This window comes from Terrapene carolina, unplaced genomic scaffold, assembly GCF_002925995.2.
Source record: "Terrapene carolina triunguis isolate 2854851 unplaced genomic scaffold, T_m_triunguis-2.0 Scaffold66, whole genome shotgun sequence".
NCBI lineage: Eukaryota > Metazoa > Chordata > Testudines > Emydidae > Terrapene > Terrapene triunguis.
Window position 1 is genome coordinate 61,042,979 of NW_020664417.1, and position 25,109 is coordinate 61,068,087.

Sequence of the window (25,109 nt, forward strand, 5' to 3'; positions counted from 1 at the left end):
GGGGGGGAATTGGCCCAGAGCTTTTCGCGTTTGGCTAGCAGGGATCTTCCCTGATACCAGCCACGCAGTGGGGGGAGGGGTAAAGCGATCATCCCAGGGAATTCATGGCGGGAGGGGGGGTGGGCTGGGGGGTTAGTTTGGTTTCTGCAGGGATCTTCCCTGTTACCAGCCACGTGGTCGGGGGAGGGGTACATTGATCATCCCAGGGAATTCATAGCGGGAGGGGGGGAGCGGGGGGGTTAGTTTGGTTTCTGCAGGGATCTTCCCTGATACCTGCCACGCGGTGGGGGGAGGGATACAGCGATCATCCCAGAGAATTGGATGGTGGGGGGGTTAGTTTGTTTTCTGCTGCTGAAGGTTAACAGGAAAACCGCAGCAGTCAACAGGCTTTGCTTGGTATGTGGGAAAGGAGGGCGCAGAAGCCGAAAGACAATGGCTTACCATGGCTGCCTGCAAGCTGAATTCTGTTGCCCGGACCTGCGTCTGTGATCTCTAACACCAAAGCCACAGGCACTCAATATTAAGATGGAAAATGCGACCTTGTACTGAAATCACATGTGCTATGTAATGTGAATAGTGTTTTTCACCATGAAAGAGTATAAGTATTGTTCTGTAAAATGTATCAATTTAAAAAATTCACTCCTTTCTTTCAACCCTCCCCACAGCAGCTGCAAATTTTTCAAGCCTCCCTCCTCCGTCCCGAAGGCTATCTCAGATAAGGCGTCGTAGAAAGATGACGCGAGACAACATGTTCACAGAAATAATGAAATCCACCCGCAATGAAAGAGCTCATTTGAATGAGTGGAAGGACACTGTATCTAAATTTAGGAAAGATGCCAGTGAACGTGAGGTCTTGAGGGACGCTCGAGATGAGAGGTGGCAGGCTGCAACGCTGGGACTGCTTCGTGATCAAACGGACATGCTCCGCCGTCTGGTGGAGCTTCAGGAACGGCAGCAGGATGACAGACTGCCGCTGCAGCCGCTGTATAACCTCCCTCCCCCCTCACCATGTTCCATATCCTCCTCACCCAGACGTGTAAGAACGCGGGGGGGGGAGGCTCCGTGCACCCTCCCACTCCACCCCAGGGGACAGCCCAACCAAAAGGCTGTCATTATATTGAATTTGATCAGTGGCCTTATACTTTCCTCATATCCTCCTCCCAAACCTCACCCAGATTACCTTCTTGGTTCTCTCCCTATGTTTATAATCACTTAATAAAGAATACATGATTTTTAAACGATAGTGACTTTATTACCTTTGAAAGAAAGCTGGGGGGAGGGTGGGTTGCTTACAGAGAATGAATGAGTCAATAAAGGGGGCGGGTTTTCATGAAGGGAGAAACAAACAGAAATTTCACACTGTAGCCTGGCCAGTCATGAAACTGGTTTTCAAAGCTTCTCTGATGCACAGCGCTTCCTGGTGTGTTCTTCTAATCGCCCTGGTGTCTGGCTGCACGTAATCAGCAGCCAGGCGATTTGCCTCAGCCTCCCACCCTGCCATAAAGGTCTCCCCCTTACTTTCACAGAGATTGTGGAGCACACAGCAAGCAGAAATAACAATGGGGAGATTTCTTTGGCTGAGGTCAGAGCGAGTTAGTAGCGATCGCCAGCGACCTTTTAAACGGCCAAATGCACATTCTACCACCATTCTGCACTTGCTCAGCCTGTAGTTAAACAGCTCCTGACTCCTGTCCAGGCTGCCTGTGTATGGCTTCATGAGCCATGGCATTAAGGGGTAGGCTGGGTCCCCAAGGATAACTATTGGCATTTCAACATCCCCAACAGTTATTTTCTGGTCCGGGAAGTAAGTCCCTTGCTGCAGCCCTTTAAACAGAGTAGTGTTCCTGAAGACGCGAGCATCATGAACCCTTCCCGGCCACCCCACGTTGATGTCGGTGAAACGTCCCTTGTGATCCACCAGTGCTTGCAGCACCATTGAAAAGTACCCCTTGCGGTTTACGTACTGGGTACCCTGGTGCTCCGGTGCCAAGATAGGGATGTGGGTTCCATCTATCGCCCCACCACAGTTAGGGAATCCCATTGCAGCAAAGCCATTCACTATGACCTGCACATCTCCCAGAGTCACTAGCTTGTGTAGCAGCACCTCAGTGATTGCTTTGGCTATTTGCATCACAGCAGCCCCCACAGTAGATTTGCCCACTCCAAATTGATTCCCGACTGACCGGTAGCTGTCTGGTGTTGCAAGCTTCCACAGGGCTATTGCCACTCGCTTCTCAACTGTGAGGGCTGCTCTCATCCTGGTATTCTGGCGCTTCAGGGCAGGGGAAAGCAAGTCACAAAGTTCCATGAAAGTGCCCTTACGCATGCGAAAGTTACGCAGCCACTGGGAATCATCCCACACCTGCAACACTATGCGGTCCCACCAGTCTGTGCTTGTTTCACGGGCCCAGAATCGGCGTTCCATGCCTATAACCTGCCCCATTAACAGCATGATCTCCAAAGCACCGGGTCCCGCGGTTCGATAGAATTCCATGTCTATATCCTCATCACTGTCGTCGCCGCGCTGCTGTTGCCTGCTCCTCTCCGCCTGGTTTTCCAGGTTCTTGTTCAGCATAAACTGCACGATAAGGCGCGAGGTATTTACAATGTTCATGACTGCTGTCTTGAGCTGAGCGGGCTCCATGCTTGCCGTGGTATGGAGTCTGCAGTGTTCACCCAGGAAAAAAGGCGCGAAATGGTTGTCTGCCGTCCGTTGCTTTCATGCAGGGAGGGAGGGAGGGGTGAGGCTGTACCCAGAACCACTTGCGACAATGTTTTGGTCCCATCAGGCACTGGGATCTCAACCCAGAATTCCAATGGGCAGGGGAGACTGCGGGAACTATGGGATAGCTATGGGATAGCTACCCACAGTGCAACGCTCCAGAAATCGACGCTAGCCCCGGTACATGGACGCACACCGCCGAATTAATGTGCTTAGTGTGGCCGCATACAATCGAATTTATACAACCTGTTTCCCAAATTCGAATTATATAAATTCGGATTAATCCCGTAGTGTAGACATACCCTTAGAGACTAACAAATTTATTTCAGCATAAGCTTTCGTGGGCTACAGCTCACTTCTTCAGATGCATAGAGTGGAACACACAGACAGAACATATTTATACATACAGAGAACATAAAAAGGTGGAAGTACGCATACCAATTGTAAGAGACCAATCAATTGAAATGAGCTATCAGTAGCAGCAGAAGAAAAAACTTTGAAGTGATAATCGAGATGACCCATAGAAGGTGTAAGGAGAAGTTAACATGGGGGGGAAAAAATTCAATTAGTGTAATGACCCAACCATTCCCAGTCTCTGTTTAGGCCCAAGTTAATTGTGTCTAATTTGCATATTAATTCAAGTTCAGCAGTCTCTCTTTGGAGTCTGTTTTTGAAGTTTTTTTGTTGCAAAACTGACACCTTCAAGTCTGTCACTGAGCGATTAGAGAGGTTGAAGTGTTCTCCCACTGGTTTTTGAATGTTAGGATTCCTGATGTCAGATTTGTGTCCATTTATTCTTTTGCGTAGAGACTGTCCAGTTTGGCCAATGTACATGGCAGAGGGGTATTGCTGGCACATGATGGCATATATCACGTTGGTAGATGTGCAGGTGAACGAGCCCCTGATGGTGTGGCTGATGTGGTTAGGTCCTATGATGGTGTCACTTGAATAAATATGTGGACAGAGCTGGCATCGGGCTTTGTTGCAAGGATAGGTTCCTGGGTTAGTGTTTTTGTTGTATGGTGTGCGGTTGCTGGTGAGTATTGCTTAAGGTTGGGAGGCTGTCTGTAAGCGAGGACTGGTCTGTCTCCCAAGATCTGTGAGAGTGAGGGATCATCTTTCAGGTTAGGTTGTAGATCTTTGATGATGCGCTGGAGAGGTTTCAGTTGGGGGCTGAAGGTGGCGGCTAGTGGCGTTCTGTTATTTTCTTTGTTGGGCCTGTCCTGTAGTAGGTGGCTTCTGGGTACTCTTCTGGCTCTGTCAATCTGTTTTTTCACTTCAGCAGGTGGGTATTGTAGTTTTAAGAATGCTTGATAGAGATCTTGTAGGTGTTTATCTCTGTCTGAGGGATTGGAGCAAATGCGGTTGTATCTTAGAGCTTGGCTGTAGACAATGGATCGTGTGGTGTGTCCTGGATGGAAGCTGGAGGCATGTAGGTAAGTATAGCGGTCAGTGGGTTTCCAGTATAGGGTGGTGTTTATGTGACTGACAAAGGAGGTGCTGTCATCATCATGAATAAGTTGGAATATGAACAAGAGGCTGCTAGGCAGCTCTCTAACTCCACATTCTACAAGCCATTATCCTCTGATCCCACTGATGATTACCAAAAGAAACTACACCATCTGCTCAAGAAACTCCCGGAGAAAGCACAGGAACAGATCTGTACAGACACATGCCTAGAACCCCGACCAGGTGTATTCTATTTGCTACCCAAGATCCATAAACCTGGAAATCCTGGACGCCCCATCATCTCAAGCATTGGCATCTTAACAGCAGGATTGTCTGGCTATGTGGACTCTCTCCTCAGGCCCTACGCTACCAGCACTCCCAGCTATCTTCGAGACACCACTGACTTCCTGAGGAAACTACAATCCATCAGTGATCTTCCAGAAAACACCATCCTGGCCACCATGGATGTAGAATCCCTCTACATCAACATTCCACAGAAAGATGGACTACAAGCCATCAGGAATAGCATCCCCGATACCATCACGGCAAACCTGGTGACTGAACTTTGTGACTTTGTCCTCACCCACAACTATTTCACATTTGGGGACAATATATACCTTCAAGTCAGCGGCACTGCTATCGGTACCCGCATGGCCCCACAGTATGCCAACATCTTTATGGCTGACTTAGAACAACGCTTCCTTAGCTCTCGTTCCCTAACGCCCCTACTCTACTTGCACTACATTGATGATATCTTCATCATCTGGACCCATGGAAAAGAAGCCCTCCATCATGATTTTAACAATTTCCATCCTACCATCAACCTCAGGCTAGACCAATCCACACAAGCGGTCCATTTCCTAGACACTACTGTGCTAATAAGCGATGGTCACATAAACACCACCCTATACCGGAAACCCACTGACCGCTATACTTACCTACACGTCTCCAGCTTCCATCCAGGACAGTAGTATGCATTTGCCTCTTAATTTTAGACTCATGATTTATGCAGAGTATATGTGATTTTGTGTTTAATAACAAAAGTGTAGTATGCTGCAGACATGTGCAGGGCTCATATTTTCTGAGTACATGTTTGATACTTGGCAATATCCTTCACTCGGATATTTCTAGAAATTTCTACAGGAGACATCTGTCCCAAGAATTATACTGAAAAATTGGTAATATTTTGTGAGTGGATAAGGGTATGTGTATCAAAATATCTGCCTTACTCAGGATATTGGTGGGCACCCTGATGATAGAAGGTACCTGAACGTTTTCAAAGTTTGATGAGTGACATGTCTTTTGCATCTGAAGAAGTGAGGTTTTTACCCACGAAAGCTTATGCCCAAATAAATTTGTTAGTCTTTAAGGTGCCACCGGACTCTTTGTTGTTTTTGTGGATACAGACTAACACGGTTAACCCTCTGATACATGTCTTTTTCTAATTTCTTGATGGACTGAACATAAGTGTCTGCCATCTGTCAAGAAATTGGAGGATGAGAAACAGGACACAGAGTCAATCCAGCTTTCTGACTTACCACGTGTAGATGTAACACAATTTGCTGAGTCCTTGACTGATGTTCAAGTTAGGATGCAGCCAATACCTCTCCCTTCCACAGGCATCCCTCATACCCTGAAACTTACTAAATTGTTTTGTGCTGGCTACAATGTGTTATATAAATTACTCCCTAGAGAAACTGGAATCTTTCAAATTTAGATCAAAATGCTTCTAGACTGCAATGAAATTGATCAAAAAAATCCACAAAATTATCCAAACAATGGATGAAAATACTTTAATTTGGTGAAAGACATTAAAGACAATTTTTTAATTTAATGCCAGCCCTAAAAAATAAGACAGTTGAATTTCAGTTGTGGGAAATTGGTATGCGTGGGGGGGGAGGGGGGAGGAAGAGAATAATTATTTAATGAAAACAGATGTGGAGATTTAAAAAGTTAAAGCTTTATAGCCATTAAAACACAAATTGTCAACATCATATGTTAAAATATACAAAGTAAATTGCCTTAAATCAAACTCTAATAAGTTCTCAAGAAGTTCCTTATTTTGCCGATCTGTAAATTTCAACTATCATCAGTAGAAATATTTTTTCAAAGGTTTGTGAGTGTACGGTGAAATCAACATGTATCAATAAAAATCTAATCCTTCCAAGCCTAACTATGAATCACAATGATAACTGGCATATTTATATTCCGGCCAAACTGCTGATACAGGGAGGGTCAAAACCTTCTGAGAATGAAGCTAAACAAGACTACAGATCTGATGCCAATTAAGGCCATCTACCCAAATTATTGGTGGTTGGTGAATTGCCTGTTTCTCTCCCTCCATTCCCCCACAAAATTAAATTAACATGACCTCTCAGGATTAAATTTACAACTCCTAACTCATTATATTTATGAATGTGAGTTTTTAGATAGAAAAGCTGTTTAGGAACTGTTGTATAAGTGCCATTCTCAAATAAATGTTGTGGTTCTATGCACCCCACCCCATTCCCCACCATCAGCTGGAATTTCTTTGATCGTAGATTTTGACATTGCACTCTACTGGACTCCTACCTCAGTGGCCAGCTGGGAAAATGGAGGAAGTACAGACCTCTTTGTCAGACATGGAAGCAACACGTGGCCAGAGATGAGCAGCCATTGCAAGCAAGCAAGCCAAAAAAGTGAAGGTCAACAAGCCATTAGCCAAAAGCCGAGGCTACTTCCTTTCCTTCACTTTTTTAGGATGGTCGCTTGCCTGATTCCTCCCCCTTTAAAGTTCTTGGATGAATCAGAATGAGATACTCCTCTTCTAAAGTCCCTGACATCACCCAAAGGGGTATGATTAGGTCACATTTAAGTAAACAAAACAAAACAAAAAACCCCAACTCCCCATTCCAGTAATTTTGGGCTCCGAAATCTCACAGATCCAAAAATATATCTAGTCAGCAGGTCTATACATATTTTAACACACTTCAGGTCATTGGTCAGTTTATAGACATTATCTCAACAAAACCTACAAAAGTCAAAGGTCAACATTATTTTTTTTTAAATGCAAGGCTAATAAAAAATTGGAAATAAAACAATACGAAAATACCAATCATACATTCACTCAGCCATGCAGATAGGATAGTTCCTGTTCTATAGATAGATGCTTATAACTTCCTCTTTTATATTTTGGTACTCAACAGTTTGACATGCACACACAAAATCTGGCTGAAAGGTTAGATTAACTTGGTCAGAGCAAAAAGGTCTTTTCTTTCTAAAAATCACAACTGGTTGTTCAATTTTTATACACAGGCTTATCTGCCTCAGAATAAGAAAGGGGTGGTGAATGCTGCAGTGCAGTGGCTATTAATAGCAACACCAGGGGGAGTATCAGGAGGTAGCCGTGTTAGTCTGTATCCACAAAAGCAACAAGGAGTGAAAATTAATGGCATCTGTATCTGTAATTTTCACTCCATGCATCTGGGGGGAGGAGACGACTTTGGAAAAGGGGAGATTGAGAAGCTGGCTGCAACAGACAATCACACTCTGCTTCCTGGCCTTCTCCAGGAACAGCATAACAACGTGCTGTCTCTTGTTTGGAGCTTTGGTAATGCTATGATTCAGCTCTCTAGTAATAATTGTCCAGTAATAATGACAATAATGGCAAAAGTAAATAAAAGAGGCAGAAGAAAATTTTTGCCACTCCCACTATTTCTGTCACCCTTTTAAATAGAGATGTATACAAACACACATGGATACCTCCATTGAATATTTCAGGTTCTGCTTTGTTTCAAACCACTGTGGTCACAGATCTAAATTATCGGTATACAAATATATTTTTTTATATGTTGAGTGTGCTAATATTAAAAAAAAGTTCTCTTCCCCTCTCATCTCAATTACTACTATTTCTTTGTTGAAGTAGTATATAAAACTGAGGTTAAAACTGTTAAATCCATACTGATATGCCTTATATAAAAAGAATAAAAATGAAAGAGGACTACTACTCTTCTTTTCTCTTCACACCCCATATTAAGTTACTTTACAGCAATTTTTAAAAATAAATATTGATTTTGAAAATTTTACTACAAAATATTTAGGAAGCATTGCTACTGAGACAGCTCCACTATCTTGTTCCCCAGAACATCAGATGAGGTCTAAAAACTATTTATTTAACCAATTTCATTTTGCAAGTGATGTATTCTTTACAAATCTAGGGGGATACATGCTTTGTAGGTTCTGTAGGCCAAGCTTATTGCACACACCAGGGGCTCCTTGCAGACCTCCATTTCACCCTACAAGCTCTGTGTGCGCCAGCCTCCCATCCATCTCTATTTCAGGGACTCCCGGCAACTCTCCTTAATCTCCTGACAGGGATTGTATGTGCACCCCATGCCCCAGCAGGGTCCCTCATTCTCCCTACTATGCCAGCAGCTCTGTTCCTTTCCCTTCCCCAAATCAGGGCCCCCCATTCTTCTCACCATGCCAAGGGTTCTGTTGGTCTCTCCCTCACTCCCAACCCCCAACGTACCTTTCCTTCCCCCAGACTGGAAGAGAGGGATGGATGACTGGTGACCTCTGCCTCACCTGGAGCAGACTTTGAGGAAGCAGGTGTGACATTCCCCAGGGTACAATCTGGACCATTGAACTGCAGTGTCCTCTCAGTTCTCCAACCTGGGGTGCTTTTTACAGTGCTCCACTGTGGGAACAACCACTCCTGGTCTACTAACACACAGTCTCTAGCATGTAATAGATCACTCATGAATTATACCACAGGAGAACACCAGCAGACTCTCCAACCCAGACTTTCCCCCAGAAATGTGCATCTTGTACTGCCCAGCACCCTACTAGACAATGCAAGCTCATATAAAGTCCATCATTTCATCAATGGAAATTACATGCACAACCCTTGTAGTTTCCCCACACACTTTCATCCAAAAACACTGGTTATATAAAACAATAAAACAAGTTTATTAACTACACAAAGAAAGATTTTAAGTGACTATGGGTATGTCTACACTTGCAAGTTTTGCGCCAAAAAAGTTATACCACTTTTATTAAAGCACTTTGATTAAAAGTGCTGTTGGGTGTCCACACTAGCTCCTTGGGTCACTGAAACACATTCACACTAGCAGCTCTTGCAACAACAAAGAGAACAGTGCACTGTGGTAGCTATCCCACTATGCAACTGGCCACAGGGTGCTTTGGGAAGGGTTTGCAATGCCTCATGGGGCAGGTACAGCATCACATGATGCAGGTTTCTCAATCCCATTGCCAGCTGCTTTTCAACTGAAGTGCGGAGGGGAGTGTGTGTGATAGGGAGCCTGTGTATTGAGGGGGAGGGGGCAGACAGACAGTGTGTGTTGGGGGAGAACGAGTCGGCATGCTGTCTCGTAAATTCAGACAGCCGCAGGAAGCAACCAGTCCTGAGACGGAGGAGGAGGAAACCCCGACCTCAGCTCCCGCCTCCCCCGTGGCTTGTCAGTGTGGACACCTCTGCTGTTTCATTACCAAAAAATCTTGCCAGTGTACACCAGGCCTAAAAGTAATGAGGTTACAAAGGAAATAAAAGGTAAAACACAGCTAACATCTAAGGGTATGTCTTCACTAGCAACGTTAAAGTGCTGCAGCGGCAGCACTTTAACGTGGCTGTATAGTTGCGGCATCAGTGCTAGGAGACAGCTCTCCCAGCGTTATAAAAAAAACCCCACCTCCACGAGGGAAGTGGCTCCTAGCGCTGGGTGCACGGCCTATGCTGCCACTTGACAGTGCTGAAACTTGCAGCACTCGGGGGACAGCGGGGTTTCATACCCCGAGCGAGACAGTTGCAGCACTGTAAAGTGGCAGTGTAGACAAGACCTAACTTAACAAGCTAAGTGAATTAAAAGCAAAGGTTTTTCTCACCACATGCTTTTTTGCAGTCTTTTACTGGCTGAACACCTCTTCAGTCAGGATTCCCCCTCTCCTGAACTTCAGGAGTTGCTGACACCATGAACAGAGAGAAAGGGAGGAGTGCCCTAAGGCGTTGTCCTCTTTTATAATCTAATCTCTTGTGATAGAAGCATCTCCAGCTGTTTCACAAAACCTGTTTCCAGCTGAGTCATGAGTGACGGAAAGTCTGTTTGGAGGGAACTTTAAACCGTTTCTTTGTTCAAGATGTAGGTTTTCTCACTCACACCCTGTCTCCTGCTAAAGAATGGCCATTTAACCAGTTGATCTCACTGAAACCTGGCTGGGGTGTTGGCTAGCCTTTCTGTCTCTAAGGAATTGGTCTGTGGGCACTCCCCAAAATTACAACATACTTCAGTAACATTATGCAATAAAATCTTATAACATTACACACAGTGTTGCCACACACATTTTAACAAGACAATAATATTCAGCAGATTATGTGTTTTCAAATGATACCTCACAAGGCATACTTTGTACAAAACTTATTATAATCCTGTAAAAGAATAAACATAGGGGTACAGACTGTCACAGCAGGACATTAGGAAAGAGGAAGGAAGGAAAGAATGAAGCCTTCTCTTGCCTCTCCCTCTGGCTATCCCCTGATGGCTGAGTATTCTACCCACAGCTCCCAGGAGGGAGAGCAATTATTTTTCATTTGCCATTCAGGTGTCAGCATATTAAACTCCATTGGGAGGATGAGAAGGAGTGTTGTTATGCTGCCAGATTTTAATTGGTGGCATTAACAGAGGACAGTGGCTCAATGTGACTCCTTTTTCTCCTCTTTCAATGTTCCAATTGTCCCCAAAATCAATAGAGTTCTGGCTACGGATGGCTAGAGCCTCCCCAGCTTGGTGAAAATGAGCGAGTAAGTGAGGGTGGGGGAGAGCGAGCAACGGAGGGAGAGGGTATGGAGTGAGTGGGGTGGGGCCTCGGAGAAGGGGCAGGGCACGGGTGTTCAGTTTTGCGTGATTAGAAAGGTGCAATCTTTAATTCACAGAGGACACCGCATCAAGGGAGGAATGCAAGTACAGGTAATTTTTCAAAGCCATTAGTTGTCTTAGTACTTAGTCATGTCAGGTAAGTTTTTGATCTCTGCATGAGATTAATGACTAGAAGTGTCTCGAATTTGGTTTTATATTTCATACAAAAATGTGGACCAACGGTTGTCAATAAGCCCACCCAAAACAAGCATGATTGGTCAAAAAAAAAAAAAAAGAAATAATCGGCAGCAGAAATTTGCATCTAAACGTCATGATGCTGGGCAGGGATTGAGCAAACACACACTGTGGAGCACAGAACAGTCCAACAAAAACAAACAAACAAACAAACAAACAACAGACCTAGAGACAAGTGGAAAAAACACTTACATGTTTTTACTGTGGAGGCCTCCGGTTCATATATAGAAATGGCCTTAAACGGCATAGCTTTTAACATACAATCTCGGGTGGTATGACTGCTATGGTAATTAATCGCTCAGAGAAATTTGAGAGAAGATATTTAAGTAACTAGACTTAAAAGAATCAATATTTCTATTTCACATTCTATTTTTCAAACCACATACACTCAAAACATTTCAATGTTCCTTTTTTCGTTTTGAAAGACTATAGATCTCTACAGACTGGGAAAAAAAACATTTATAGTTGAAATAAAATAATAATTCTAAAAGAACTTACATTTTGAGCTTTGTTGACTACACCATTTACTAGGTTCCCTAGCGGTGAGTCCCTTCACATCTTGCAGAAACCAGCACTGATATCTACAAACTCTTCAATGAATGTAAACATCTGATATGCTACTTTCTTGTTGTCAGGAAACCATATTGTTGAACATACGAATCAGGCATCAGTTGGTGCAGGTGCACTTTCTTTATAAAGAGAAATAATCAAAATACAAAATAAAATACCGTATATAATTTTCCAACAATCTAATAACATTGAGCAAATGTAAAGACCAGATAATATAACTTCTTTTACAGCCACGTATTCTAACATTTACTGACAATTACCCTGGCACCTGTGCAATAAGCTCAGTCAGATTTAACTCACTTTTCTAAAGGACAAAGATAACTTTGAATTCAGCTAAGAATCTCTAGTTACTAATTTAGAAAAAACTGAATTGCATTAGACATAGGCATAACTCACCAACCATACCTGTAAAAACAGAACAGAGTTCAAACTAGAAATAAGTTTTTTTCATTTGGTTCTTATGTCCTCATCGTAGCTCTTAGGCTGTCATGAAAGTGTGATGGTCAGGAAGAGATTCAGCTCACCATGTGGGGAATTAAGCAAACAGGGAAACTGTGGTGCACAGAAATCAGAATATATCCCTTACAGCCAGAGTGATCAAGCTTTTTTAGGCTTTGTCTAGATGAGGAAAATAATGCTTTTTTCAGTCAAGTTAGCTCAACAGCCCTAATGTGTCTACATTAGTATTAAGTGGGGTTTTCAATTGAGTTAAATTAGCTCAATAGAGCTAACTTAACTCATTGAAAACCCCATTTAACACTAATGGAGACATTCTGGCCTAGGGCTAAAACTGGACCTCCTAGACTGAGGCCTTGGCTACACTTGAGAGTTACAGCGCAATAAAGCCACCCACAGCGCTGTAACTCACTCCCCATCCACATTGGCAAGGCACGTACAGCGCTGTATCTCCACGGCTACAGCGCTGCTTGTACTCCACCTCCCCGAGAGGAATAAAGACTATTGCGCTGCCGCTGCTGCGCTGCGGCACCAGTGTGGCCACCGAATGCGCTCTGATTGGCCTCCAGAAGGATTCGGCAGTATCCCACAATGCCTGTTCTAGCCACTCTGCTCATCAGTTCGAACTCTACTGCCCTGGCCTCAGGTGACCAATCGTCAGACCCGCCCTTTATATTCCCCGGGAATTTTAAAAATCCCCTTCCTGTTTGCTCATCCAGGTGTGGAGTGCTATCAGCGAATCTTTCCAGGTGACCATGCCTCCACGCGCCAAACAAGCCCCAGCATGGAGTAATGGCAAGTTGCTGGACCTCATCAGTGTTTGGAGGGAGGAAGCTGTCCAGTCCCAGCTGCGCTCCAGCCGTAGGAATTACGACACCTTCGGGCAGATATCAAGGGCCATGATGGAAAGGGGCCATGACCGGGACGCACTGCAGTGCAGGATTAAAGTGAAGGAGCTGCGGAATGTCTACCACAAAGCCCACGAGGCAAACCGCCAATCCAGTGCTGCCCCCATGACCTGCCATTTCTACAAAGAGCTGGACGCGATACTTGGGGGTGACCCCACCTCCACTCCGAGCACCACCATGGAAACTTCAGAGCGGGGGGAGGAGGAGGAAGAGGAAAGCAGGAGTGAGGGGGCTGGGGGAGACACCCCGGAATCCCTGGAGGCATGCAGCCAGGAGCTCTTCTCAAGCCAGGAGGAAGGTAGCCAGTCGCAGCGGCCGGTACTTGGTGGAGGACAAACAGAAGAGCAGGTTCCCGGTAAGCGGCTTTTTTTTTGGGGAAGTTTTTTTTTCGGGAAGGAATTATTTTGGTGCGGGCTCTTTGGGAGAGGAGGGTTAGGGCTGCATGCATGCCTAGATGTGGAATAGTGCATTGATGTGGTCTATCACATCGCGGTAATCGACCTCGGTAATCTCTTCAAAAGTCTCATCCAGAATGTGGGCAATGCGCTTGCACAGGTTTATTGGGAGAGCCACTATGGTCCTTGTCCCAGTCAGGCTAACATGTCCGCGCCACTGTGCCACGAGGAGCGGGGGGACCATTGCTGCACTCAGGCAAGCTGCATATGGGTCAGGGCGGAAGCCGGATTGCAGTAGAAGACCCTCCCTTGCTTCCCAGGTCACCCTCAGCAGCGAGATATCTTCCAGGATAAACTCCTGTGGAAAATGTTGGGACAGTGTTCAGTGTAGGTGCCCCCTGCAGCTGTTGGCTCTCCCCAAGGCACAGAAACCCAGAGGACAGTACAGCCCTGAAACAATCAGTCCCCCTTACTCACCATTTTGGGGCTCCCGTGGGTTATGTGCACTCTCTTTGGGACGGGAAAATTATGCTATTGTGTAGACTGTGTGTGCCCTCCTTAAGTGCTGGGGAATCATTACTCTGTCTGGTATAAACAATGCTGCCTCTGTTAAGTGTTGCATTTTGCCTTTACGGACGCAACCTTGAGATCTCAGCCGTCCGTGTTATCACCGGCTGAGAGACTGCAAAAACTCCGGAAGAGATCGCGAAAAAGCAAAGAAGACATGCTGCACGAAGTGATGCATCAATCTCTTACAGAGAATAAAAAAGCGCAGGAGTGGAGGGACAGCGAAAGCAGGATCCGCAAGGAAAACGCAGCGCACCGGAAGCAAAGCACGGATCGGCTGACAAGGATCATGGAGTGACAAGCAGACTCTATCCAGGCGCTCGTAGCTGTGCAGGCGGAGCACTACCACGCCCGCCCCCACCCCCCCACCCCCGCAAAGCTTGTCCCAAAACTCTTTCCCTTGTGCCCCCATGTCACCTCCAACCCACTTTCCCCAAAATCCAGGTTCTTACCGCCACCAGCTGCCTCCAACTCCTGTATCTTCACCAACCAGCCCTGAGAACTACAACCCTTACCTTCTGCACTCAACCCCCATCACCATGCAGTATAGCCATCCTGAAGTGCAGCACTCATTGCACAGCACTCCAGACAGGACATACGCAAATCTATGATTGTACCGTTCCCCACCCCACCCCCTTACCCTTTCTGATTCCCAAACAGTTGTGTTTCTTTCAATAAATGAATTTTCTTTTCAATAAATGGATTTTTTGGCTTTGAAAACATTCTTTATTATTGCATAAAGTAAAAGATACCTTAAAGATACCTTAGCCCAGGAAAGAAACAGGCACTGTAAATCAGCTTAGCAAACACAGATGCCTACTGACATTGTAACCACTGCACTTCACTCCCCTGCAGGGCACCAGATATCACTGCTGGTTTTCAGCCTCAAATTGCTCCCTCAAGGCATCCCTAATCCTTGCAGCCCTGTGCTGGGCCCCTCTAATAGCCCTGCTCTCTGGCTGTGCAAATTCAGCCTTCAGGTGTTGAACATAGGAGGTCCATGCCTGACTGAATCTTTCACCCTTCCCTTCACAAATATTATGGAGGGTACAGCACGCGGATATAACTGCAGGGATGCTGTTTTCGGCCAAGTCCAGCTTCCCATACAGAGATCGCCAGCAGCCCTTTAAACTGCCAAAAGCACACTCCACAGTCATTCGGCACCAGCTCAGCCTGTAGTTGAACCGTTCCTTGCTGCTGTCAAGGCTTCCTGTGTAGGGTTTCACAAGCTACGGCATTAACGGGTAAGCGGGGTCTCCAAGGATCACAATGGGCATTTCGACTTCCCCTACTGTGATCTTCCGCTCTGCGAAAAAGGTCCCAGCCCGCAGCTTCCTGAACAGGCCAGTGTTCCGAAAGATGTGTGCATCATGCACCTTTCCGGGCCAGCCTGCGTTACTGTCAATGAAATGCCCACGGTGATCCACAAGCGCCTGGAGAACCATAGAGAAATACCCCTTCCGATTAACGTACTTGGATGCTAGGTGGGGTGGTGCCAGAATAGGAATATGCATCCCATCTATCGCCCCTCCACAGTTAGGGAAACCCATTTGTGCAAAGCCATCCACAATGTCCTGCACGTTACCCGGAGTCACGGTTCTTCTGAGCAGGATGTGATTAATGGCCCTGCAAACTTGCATCAACACGATTTCAACGGTTGACTTTCCCACTCCAAACTGGTTCACGACCGATCAGTAGCTGTCTGGAGTTACCAGCTTCCAGATTGCAATAGCCATCCGCTTCTCCACTGGCAGAGCAGCTCTCAATCTCGTGTCCTTCCGCCGCAGGGTGGGGGCGAGCTCCTCACACAGTCCCATGCAAGTGGCTTTACTCATCCGAAAGTTCTGCAACCACTGCTCGTCATCCCAGACTTGCATGACGATGTGATCCCACCACTCAGTGCTTGTTTCCCAAGCCCAAAAGCGGTGTTCCACGGTGCTGAGCATGTCCGTGAATGGCACAAGCAATTTCGTGTCGTACACGTTACACGACTCGTTATCATCGTCAGACTCCTCACTGTCACTTTGGATCTTAAGGATTAGCTTGACTGCCAAACGTGATGTGCTGGCGAGACTCGTCAGCATACTCCTCAGCAGTTCGGACTCCATTTCCCGCAGACCGAAATGGAACACAGATCGCGCTGCCCAGAAACCGTTGAAAGATGGAGCCAAATGTGGACGGAAACACAGGGATTGCTGGGCAATGCATCATGGGGCGTTGGGACAAGACCCAGAATGCCCCACACCCCCCCTGCACCCTTCCCACAACCCATGGCGCCAGAATGGGAAGAGGTGCTCTGTGGGATAGCTGCCCATAATGCACCGCTCCCAATGCCGCTGCAAGTGCCACAAATGTGGCCATGACAGTGCGCTGGCAGCTGTCAGTGTGGACAGACTGCAGCGCTTTCCCTACTCAGCTGTACGAAGACAGGTTTAACTCACAGCACTGTACAGCTGTCATGTCTACACTGGTGCTATGTGGCGTTTTCAGTCTTGTTAAATTAGTGGACCACGACTATGGACATACTTGTTGAAGTTTAAATATTCTTCCACAACCACTGTTACGATTGGTTGATTCAAAAAGGAGAACTGATGCCCCAATTTCCTAAAGACACTTTATGGAATTCTTAAGAAGATTGTCTACACATTTGCACCAAAGTATGTTGAAATTTTTCTAAGCATAAGGAGAACTTTGATCAAAACATAGAGCATATTTTACATAACTCAGTCCTTAACAAAGAGGAAAGTTTACAAAAGTGATGAAAGACCTGACAGTTCACAAGCTCCTGACATTACCATCCCAGACTTATTGAAAATGTAATTTCAAAGTAGCATTCAGAAGATTTCTGAAACATTTCTATTATTTTAGCCAATAAAACTCATCCCAAATATAAAGATCAGAAGTTGCGTCCAGAACAGGACGAAGAGGTTGGAGTATGGTTGATGGACAAAATCCTGAGTTCTTTTCTTTTAGCACTTAAAATTGATGATCCCACTTTCTAACCCAAATTTATGTTTGTGAAACAAGCTGTCACAGATGCATCAAAGTGGTAGAAAATAAAGTAAAATAATCGAAGACTAGACATTTGAATTCAGAATTTTGCCAATTTTTAAAAGACCTTAACATCCTGGTCTAGCCAGCTCAGTCAACCATGTTTTCAAATTTGTTTTGTCAAAACTTCCTAATAGGGTTAGTGCTAAACCCTTTAGGGGTTGTCTACACATGCAGTTATTCAGGAATAACTATTCCTGAATAACTCCATGTGTGGACACTCTTATTCCAGAAAAAGAGTGCCTTGGTTCCTATTTAAATTAATGCATTTTGAAAGTGGGTTAAACCAACAGGAACAAGGCACTCTTATTCTGGAATAAGACTTTCTACATGGAACTTTTAGTGCACAGGAGTAGGGTCCACATGGTGACAGTACACAGCAGACTAGTGCATTTTACATTCACACCCCAGCATGCTGAGGCTTGCTCTACACTTAGAAGTTAGACTGACATAGCTATGTCAGTCAGAGGTGTGAAAAAAACACAACCTTGACCGGCATAGCTATGCTGATCTAACCCCCAGTGCAGACACAGCTATGGCGACAGAAAAATGCTTCTGTCTATATAGCTAGTGTCATTCAGGGAGGTGGTATTAATTAGGGTGACCAGATCGCAAGAGTAAAATATCAGGACACATGGGGGAGAGGGGTGCACAGCCCTAGGAAGTTGCAAGAGGGGCATACGGCCCCTGCTGCAGCCCCTGCCACAAGCCACAGGGCAGGGACGCAGGGCCACAGCTCCAGCCCCTGGCTGAGGCTGTGGGGCAGGGGTGCATGATCCCAGTTCCAGTCCCGGCCGCTCTGCTGGCTCAGCCCAGCTGACAGTTACCTCACCTCCCAGCAGGGCCAGTGAGTGCACCCAGGGGAGGGGGCAGGGCATGGGGGAGTGAGTGTCTGGGAGGTCTGTGGTGGAGCGCTGGGCTGTGAGGGGGTGGAGGAGGTTTGTGTGTTTTGGGGTGCTAGGCAGTGGGAGGCCTGTTGGGGGGACACCAGGGGAGATGTGTGTGTGTCAGGGCACTGGGGGTCTGTGTGGGGCACTGTGTAGTTGTGATGGTGGGATTATGGGGAAGGGTAGTGGGGGAGGGGAAGATCTGTGTGTGTTGGGGAACTAGGGAATGAGGAGTTCTGTATGGGTTGCTGGGCAGTTGTGGTGGAGCTGTGGGTGACTGGACGCTGGGCAGGGGTGGTGGCGTGCAGGGCACTGTGCATTTGTGGTGGGAGGGTTGGGGGGAGGGAAGGCTGGGCATAGCTGATCCAGGGGGCACTAGGTGGGGGAGCTGTGTGGCACAGCATGGGCCCGCCCCCAACAGGAAGGGGCATGCTGGCAGCACAGGGTCAGGCGGACCAATGTGCATCTGGCCATGCCATGCATGCCCCATTGCCCCGGCCGGCCTCCCCGCCCGCTGCTCACCTTCTCACTTGAGGGCTGGGGCAGGGGCAGGGCTGGGGTCCGGATGGCACTTACCTGGGACAGCTCCTGGGAAGCGGACAGCAGGTCCCTCTAGCTCCTAGGGTCAGGAGTGGCAGGGGGCTCTGCGTGTTGCTCGTGCCCACAGGCCCTGCCCCCACAGCTCTCATTGGCTGTGGTTCCCGGCCAATGGGAGCTCCGGAGCCAGCGCTCATGGCGGGCACAGCACGCAGAGACCCCCCCCTGGCCGCCCCTCCACCTAGGGGCCACAGGGTCCTGCCGACCACTTTCCGGGAGATGTCCAGAGCCAGGTAGGGAGCCTGCCAGCGAGGGTGACCAGTCCAGCCCCATGCCAAATATCGAGGCAAATGGCATCCCAACCGTACATCGGCCGGGATGCGGGACAAACAGCTAAATATCGGGACAGTCCCAATTTTATCACGATGTCTGGTCACCCTAGTATTAATACACTGAAGGAAATATCCTTTTCGGTCAATGTAGACTGCATCTACACTATGGGGTTACGCCAACATAGCTACACCAACATAGTTAGGCTGATCTACACTACAGAGACTATAGATGTACCCCAAGACTCAATACAGACAAGCCCATGGAGTTATTCAGGCATGGCCTATACTAAAGTTAGGTCGACCCAGCTATATCGCTCAGGTGTGTGAAAATTCCACAGTGGCATATTCTTGAGTGGCATAGTTCAACTGACCTACCCCCTCTCTCCCCCACGTGTAAACAGCAGTAGGTCAAAGGACGAATTATTCTATTGACCTAGCTATTGCCTCTTGTGGAAGTGGATTACCTACACCACCAGGAGAACCCCTCCCATCAGTGTGGGTAGCTCTACAGTGAAGTGTTACAGCGGTACTATAGTGTTTCAAGTGCAGATTAGCTGTCAGGAATAACACTTCCTGAATAATTCCATGTGTAGTTGAGCCCTATGGCCTGGTCTACATCAGCACTTCAGCAGTCTCAGCAGAATTAACTAACATAGTGCTAGAGACTTCTCTATACTAGGGCTTCAACCACAAAGAATTCTTTCAAACACTTCCCCAGTGTAGCCAAGACTCAGAGCTAACTATTTAGCAGCTTCCACTAGCACTAAATTCACACACACAAAAGGAATCCTCTTGCACTGTATTTTTAAACAGGTTACTTCCATTCACAGGTGTCCCTTTAAGAGGGTCCTTTTTTATCAAATATATTTGGATTTGGTATAGAGGATATATCAGCACATGAAAACGAAGGTGAACTGAAGCCAAGGGCAGTGGGCCAGGAAAATAAGACCCAATTGCAAGACAACTACAAATGCCACAAGACCCTATTAATATATTACCATTATCCAGTGATTCAGTTACAACATGGTTCTATTTTGTAACACAGTTAACATCCTACCTACAGTAGGAAACAGAACTGTGTTGTAATTGGGTCCTCGACAGTTTAAAATGTGGCGCTGATGGGCCCTAAAGCCTTGCCTACACATTTGTATTTTTGTTAAAATCTTCCACCAATGCAATTGCAACACTAGTAGGCTGGAGGCCAGTCTACACATTAGTGCTTCCATTATTGCACCCATTGGTTATGATGCACCACTACCAATGCAACAATGGGAAAGTTTATCAAAAATGAAAGTGTTGACAAGGCCATCAAACAAAAAAAATCTGGGAAAATAAATACATTCTGTGAGGGAAGAACATAAAAAGAAGGGGGGGGGGGAAGAGACCATAAAGAATAATGTAAGTGTTTTTTAAGAAGTTCTTTGCTCCTAGCTGAGTTTGTTTCTCAGGCGTGGAAAAAATTCACATCCCTGAATGCCAGAGGTATGCCAACCTAACCGCAGCATTGATGTGGCTAGGATGATGGTAGGGGTGAAAAATAGTAAACGGCTAAACAGTTAACTGGTAAGCATTAGTTTTTCCAGTTAATCCAGCTTAACCATTAATTCCCAGCCCCCAGACAGCTGGAGCAGCCCTAGCCCCAGCCCCGGGGCGGCAGGAGCAGCTCCAGCCTCAGCCTCAGCCCCGCCAGACAGAGCAGCCCCCGGGCCGCGCCGGCCGGCCAACCCAAGCAGCAGCCCTGGGGCCTCTCCCTTTAATGAGTCAATCAGTTAAACTATATAATTTTAATCGTTTAACCGGTTAACCTTTTAAACAATATTTACATCCCTAGTTGATGGAAGAATGCTTCCACTGACCAAGCTACTGCTACTTAGGGAGGTGTATTACCTAAAGAGACAGAAAAAACCCTTCCATCTGTGTAGGAAACATCTATACTATGACACTACAGTAGCACAGCTACAGCCAGCAGTGTAGACAAACCCTCAGACTGCCATGTTAAATAATGATTTTATTTAAATGACCCTCTTGCAATTAACATGTCAGTGAGATAAAATATATGGAGAAGGAATCAACTGACTTCTTTGCTGCTGTTATTTTGTTTAGCTGGAGGCTAACTTCCAGTAGGATTTGTATTCAGGTTTTTGTTTTATTTTTAGTAGGGTTGCCACCCATGACTTCCGCAAATGGGGGCACCAGTCAACCACAAGTTGTAATGAGCATGCTGAAAAATATATCACGGAGGAGGAACTGTAAATGTTTAAAAACTTAGCACTCAAGTTGTTTACATTAGTTAGAACAAGTTTAAAGTAAGGGTAGGAAGGGGACAAGGGAAAAATATGAAGAGTATTGGAAACAAGAGTGCAATATTCCTGTCCAATATTTTAAATCACATCTCTACCAAAATCAGCCATGTTGCAGCATGTGATTACACTCTGGTTATTCCCATAATGAAAGTCTAAAGCATAGATTAAAATCATGTTTAAAATGGACAAAACATAAAAATCACATTGTAAACAAGCGTGAGATTATTACAAACAAAACAAAAATGTCTAAAAATACAATTTATTTTAAAATAAATTAGTATCATTTTGTGCATTGTTAGTTTCGCTTTAAGGTTCTCAAGCATTCACTTTTTGAATTGAGAACATGGCAAACAGCTATTTTTTATACTTTGTGAGGTTTTAAAAACAAATTAGTGAAACATTTCCACAGGTTATACATGTTCAGAAATTTTTACAAAAAAAAAAAAATCTATATTTTGGGGTGAATTTGAGTAGATCTGAATCTTGTTATAGCCCAACTAAGTGTTTGGAGACAAGCTGTAATAGACTATCCTGACAGGGCTGCTGTTATGGTGTGAAGTAATTTAGGGTATGGAAGTTTGGAGGAACGATAGCATCTACACATACTTCTAGAGTGAATCTTGTCAGGAATTTTGGTATTGCAAGTGGCTTCCATACTTGTAATATATCTCATGACCACACATCAAAGTGATTGGCAGGGCCGGCTCCAGGGTTTTGGCCGCCCCAGCAGCCAAAACCAAAAAAAAAAAAAAAAAGCCGCTATCGCCATCTAAAAAAAGACGCGATCGCGATCTGCGGCGGCAATTCGGCGGGAGGTCCTTCACTCCCAGGTGGAGTGAGGGACCGTCCGCCGAATTGCTGCCGAATACCTGGAACTGCCGCCCCTGTCCGGAACGGCCGCCCCAAGCACCTGCTTGAGAAGCTGGTGCCTGGGGCCGGCCCTGGTGATTGGAAAGGTGCACAAGTACTGCCAGCACCATTGTAATACCTAGATTTGCTTGAAGGCTCACAAATGGACTCCTATCACTTGCCAGTGTTATTTGATTTCTGGTTTGCGTAACCCCAAAGGAAGTGAGTGTAGAAAGTAAACAGGAAGGCCATTTTTGCAATGAAAGGTGCAGAGTAGGCCTTCTTGCACTGGTTTCATTACATTAGAAGTGGGATGCGTATGTCCACACTGGCCCTAAATCAATTTAACTCCCAGGGATACAGTTACAGTTTTGAACTAGAGTAACTTTTATTGATTTAAAACAAAAGAGCCTTTGATGAGAGATCATTCATGTGTGGCAGCAAGGCACTTACTAACTAGTTAAGAAGGTCCTACTCCTAGAGCAACTTTGTGTGTACAGCCAAGAACTTACATCCTGCACAGGGTCCTTCTGCACCACTGCAGTGCTAGCTTCAACTAAAAGTGCAGGTGGTGCAGTTGCTCTATAACAAGTTCTTTTATTCCAGAATAATCACTCTGCTTTGGAAATGCACTAGCCCACTAAAGCTTTTATGCCCAAATAAGTGTGTTAGTCTCCAAGGTGCCACTAGGACTCCTCCTTGTTTTTGCTAATAATTCCAGGAGAGTGCTCAGAGAGAGCTACTCCAGTCAATTTCCCAGTGTAGTCAAGCCCTACGTCAATTGGTCTTGCCACGCTGCTCAGCATTTCCCATACTGGTACTAAAAGATGGGAAATCTCCCACCACACAGGAAGCGCTGCCTAGGCGATACTCCCCGCCACAGGCAGCTCATCTCCCAGCGCATTTGGGACTGGGATTCTTGCTCTGTTTTGTCATTAATTCTGACTGACTATGCTCGGTCGCTGCTGCACAACCCTCAACGCAGCGGCAGCCCCGAGCAGGCTGGTGAGTCCACAGGGATGATGTGCAGGGGCCAGAGGAGAACCCCCCGGGGCAGCCCCGTGTGGGAAGGCGGACGACACAGGACGGGGCGAGGGCAGCTCCCGGTGCCCCTCTGGCCAGGGGACGAGGCGGAGCGGCCGGCAGCGGTAGGAGGGGACGAGGGCCGCGACGCACCTGCCTGTGCGGGTAGGGCAAGGCCTCGCTCTGCAGCACAGCCCGGATCGGCCGGCCCCGGAAGCCGGGCAGCTCGCCCCTGTTGGGAGAGGAAGGAACAACCACCCCCAGGCTCCTCCCCGGCAGCCGCGGCCCCCTCACCCCAAGCCGCGCCGCGCTCCCTGCAGCGACCCCCCGGGGCCGCCCTTACCTCACACAGCTCCGGCGAGGCGCAGCCCTGAGCGGCCTCAGGTGCTCGCTTCTCCGGGCGGCGGCGGCGGCTCCTGCCCAGGGAGAGGTGGGGGGGAGGAGGCTGCTCGGCGGCGGCAGGAGCGGGGGTGAGAGGGGGTGGCTCAGGCGGAGCGTGCGCCGCGCCGCGGGGACACAGTGCCGCTCTCCGTCCGGCCGGGGAAGAACAGCCCAGGAGGAGGCTCCGCGCTACTCTCCCCCCCGCCCCGCGGGGCCTGGCTCAGCAGCGCCCGCCGGGAAACCCCGCCCCAGCCTGGCACGGGCAGCAGAACCCGCCCAGCTTGTCTGCCGAGGAGGGTCGCCAACTTTCTGACTGAACAAAACGGAACACCTTTGCCCCGCCCCTTCTCGGAGACCTTAACCGGCTCACTCCATCTTCTCCCCTCCTCGGTCGCTTGCTCTCCCCCACCCTCACTCATTTTCACGGGGCTGGAGAGGGTCCTTTTTTCCACTGGGTGTTCGGTTGAAAACTGGGCACCTGGCAACCCTATGGGGTTCGCCTGCTCCCTACCAGTGCTACAGCATGTATTTAGGAGCGGGGGAAAGGTAACACATTACAGTATGCATGAACAATAGAAAATAGTATCTATGCATTGTGGCTGAGGCAGAATTAACATGGAGGTAGGAACTGTCTATGTTTCCTGATTTTTTAAGAAATAATCTGATACTGTTTATATTGCAATAGTGCCTAAAGTCCCCAATCAAGACAGAAGCCACATTGTTCTGATGCTGTAAAACAAAATATGAAGTAGTGCTTGTCCTGAGAAGCTTGCAATAATATTAACATTTTCATCTAGTTAGTAGTAATTCTTAACAGTTGGATTAGGGTTGCCACCTGTTCAGGTTTTCCCTGGATCACCCCTTTTTTGAGGTAGCTGTCCTGGGAAATCTATAAGGGTTTTCAGTAAACAGTGCCAGCTGTTCCTTTTCTGAGGTAGCTGTCTCAGGAAATCTATAAGGGTTTTCAGTAAACAGTGCCAGCTGTTCCTTTTTTGAGGTAGCTGTCCCCAGAAATCTGTAAAGGTGCTCAATGTACACTGCCAGCTGTCCAGTTTTATGGTTTCTATCATTGTGGGTGTCTCAGTTCTTTGTACCTCAGAGGTGGCAACCCAAACTTAAATAGTAATTCACATTTTTAAAATGGTGAACAATATTCAACCATGCATTAGCAGGGAGATGAACGAGATTAGTGTTATTTGTATTATAGCAGTGCCCTGAGTTCCCACTCACAATTAGGCCCTGTTGTGTTAGGCTCAATGAAGACAGTCCTTTATAGGGTATGTGTACACTATAATTAAGGCTGTGAGTCTGTCACGGAGGTCTCAGAAGTCACGGATTCTGTGACTTTCCGGGACCTGCGTGACTTCTGCAGCAGCTGGCCCGCGGGCCGCCTGAGCAGTTCGGGCAGCCCTCTGGCCAGCTGCTGCAGGGGCAGTCTTAGGCCACCGCACACACACACCAGCAGCACCAGGAGTTTGGGTGTGGGAGGGGGATCAGGGCTGAGGCAGGGGGTTGGGGAGCGGGAGGAGGTGAGGGCTCTGGGCGGCGCTTACCTGGGGGGGAGGTGGCTCCC

The 25,109-nt window shown here is 46.9% G+C and overlaps 1 protein-coding gene across 1 annotated transcript in view; it reads right to left on the reverse strand.

The window, feature by feature from the left end:
* N4BP2 (NEDD4 binding protein 2) overlaps positions 1–23,569 on the reverse strand; it is an 85,039-nt gene extending 61,470 nt beyond the window's left edge. The window contains exons 1-2 of the mRNA XM_024211658.2: positions 23,499–23,569; positions 11,776–11,966 (exon numbers count right to left, since the gene is read on the reverse strand). The gene's annotated coding sequence lies outside the window, so the exon portion shown is untranslated. The remainder of the gene's footprint in view (positions 1–11,775; positions 11,967–23,498) is intronic.
* Between the last annotated feature and the right edge of the window lie 1,540 nt (positions 23,570–25,109).